Below are 2943 nucleotides of genomic sequence, written 5' to 3'. Positions count from 1 at the left end.
AAGAAGAAAAGAATGAATGGAACAGAAAGGATGAATGGAACAGACAAGAAGAAAAGAAAGAATAAATGGAACAGACAAAAAGATGCAGAAACTACTCCAAACGTACTTAGTCACCTTTCTTTGACAAAGATGCCAAATACTATCATTGGAAGAAAGATGACCTCTTTAATAAATGGTACTGGAAAAACTGGCTTTGCACATGTCCAAGAATAAAATTGGACTCATGTCTTCCACCATGCACTAAACTAAAATTGAAAAGAATCAAAGATCTAAACACTAAAACTAGCTGGGTAGGGTGGTGCGTGCCTGTTATCCCAGTAGTAGGAGGCGGAGGCAGGAGGATTGCTGCAAGTTCAAGCCTGGGATACAAAGTGAGTTCAAGGTCATCCTGAACTGTATAGAGAAACCCTATCTCAAAAAGACAAAAATAAAAAATAAACATTAGAACAAATATTAATTCTGCTGGAAAATAGAATAGATAGAACTCTTTTCAGAACCGGGGATTGAACTCAGACCCTTGCACTTGCTAGGGAAGTGCTTATTCCACTGAGCCATCTCCCCAGCCCCTAGATAGGACTCTTGATGATACTGGTGTAGGAAAAGACTTTATGAACAAAACCTTGATTGCACAGGAACATCACAAAGAATCAACAGCTGGGATCTCACCTTATTAAAAAGCTTTTGCACAGCAAGAGAAATCACTAACAGAATGAAGAGACAACCCACAATGTGGCAAAAAATATTGTCAGTTGTTCCTCAGACAAAGCATTACAATCTAGAATATATAAAGAACTCTAAAAAGAAGCAGAACCCCCAAATTTAAAGACCCAGTCCAAAATGGGAACCTAGAATGAATACACACTTCTTAGATGAAGAAATAGAAGTAACAAATAAATGTATGGAAGAATTGTCAATATGGCTGTTCATTTGTGAAATGCAAATTAAAACACTGAGATTCCACCTTATTCCAGAAAGAATGGTTATCATCAAGAAATTAGCCACTAAGTGCTGACAAGGCTGTCAGGTAAAAAGAACATTTCTCCACTGTTGGTGGGAGTGTAGATTGATACAACCACTGAGGAAATGAGTGTGGAAATTCCTGAGAAAACTAGGACTAGGGCTGGCAAGGTAGCTCAGTGGACTAAGTGCCTGGTTAGGCAAGTGTAGGGACTGGGGTTCCATCCCCTGCACATGTCACCTGGCCCCGCTCCCAGGTGTGCTGAGCCAGCCACTGAGATGGGGCTGGGTAATCCAATACAGTACTGGGGTGGTAATCCCAGTACCTGGGGAGGCTGAAAACAGGAAGATCACTATGAGCCCAAGCTGCACTTAATGAGACCCTGTACCAAATACATAAGAAATAAAAAACCTAGGACTAGTGGTTCCGTTCAATTCCACTATTCTTTTTGTTATCTTCTTGAAAGAATTAAAAGCATCATACCACAGTGATATATCCATCTAGAATGTTTACAGTGGCTCTGTTTGTAATAGCCAGATCTTAGAAACAGGCCAAATGCCCATCAACTGGTGAATGGATAAAGATGTGGGCATAAAGATGTTTTATGCAGTGGAGTACTACTCTGCCATAAATGATCAGCTCACAACAGTTCCAAGTAAACTGATACACGTTGAGACCATACTCTTAAATAAATCAAACACACATGTGAAAATACCACATTGTTTCTCTGGTGTGAGAAATTGAAAGTGTAAATAAGAACCAAAATGTGTAAGCAGTACTGTGAACTAAGAAGATGTAAATAAGAAGAAAGTGCTCAAATGAGACGGAACTAGGGATGGGGGAGGGGAAAAGTAGAAAAATGAGAAAAGAAGTAAAAAAAATGGAAACAAAGCTTTTATAAATGAAGGGAAGAGGGATTGAAGGGAGAGCAGGGAGATGGAAGAAAATAATCAAGTTACATCGTGTACAGGTACAAATTCCCTGTGATCAATGTGATCATCACGTTTACCTTAAATGTACCAATTTAAAATCATTTGCTTTGAGAAAGATGCAAACTCCAGTGCCCCGGGCAGTCCCACCCTTTGCGTTTGCCCGACAGTTCTAATGCCTTCTCTCTTGGCTTGGCTCACTGCCTTTGATTTTGCTCAGATGTTCTCAGTTGCCTCCCTCTCTGATTTCTTAGGGTCTCCACTGCAATTTTGGTTTCACTCTCATGGGGCCAGGGAGATGGCTCAGTAAAGTAAGTGCTTGCCTGGCAAGCGCAAAGGCCTGAGTTCAATCTCCGGTTCCACCAAACAAACAAACAACAAAAAACAGTGTGGTTTCACTCTCATAGCTTCGTGCACTGCCCTCTCAGAGACACACCTCCTCGCCTTCCAGGCCTTCTTCTAAAATCTAAGTGGAGGCCTCAGTCACACCACATCTCTTGCATACGGCATGCCCATCAGGTCAGCGCGATGTGGGCAATGCCAAGGCCTGCTACCAGCTCCACTAGTAGCCAGGCCTTTTTAAGTTAGAGCTCTAGAGGCCTCAGTGTGCCCTGATGGCTAAGTACTGTAACTTGAACCCCAGGGAACCCATTTGCTAGGGAGCCGTCCTGCAACACCGTGCCCCAACGTTCTCTCCTCAGACGAAAGCTTTGAAACACTGTACTCCTGAGCCTGTGGTGGGTGGAAGCTTTTGGATTCCTCACGTGCCCTCAAGTCATTTTTCCCCTTGTCCTGATACCCTTTACCTTTTTCAAAATGCTAATCTTAGCGCCAGGGAGATAGTTCAGTGGCATAAGCACTTGCTTGGCAAGGGCAAGGTGCAAAAAATAAGAATAAAAATGCGAATCTTTTCAGCAATCAAGCTCTCTTCTCTATCTTTGCTGGTACTTTCTTTCTGCTAAAACTGAAAATTTTGGGCCAGGGAAATAACTCAGTGGTATAAGTCCCTGCCTGGCAAGTGCAGGGTCTTGAATTCAATCCCCAATACAAAAAAAA

This window comes from Octodon degus, unplaced genomic scaffold (assembly GCF_000260255.1).
Source record: "Octodon degus isolate 3935 unplaced genomic scaffold, OctDeg1.0 scaffold00098, whole genome shotgun sequence".
In the NCBI taxonomy this organism is placed as follows: domain Eukaryota; kingdom Metazoa; phylum Chordata; class Mammalia; order Rodentia; family Octodontidae; genus Octodon; species Octodon degus.
The sequence above is the reverse complement of the archived record's forward strand: the minus strand, read 5'-3'. Positions refer to the sequence as shown.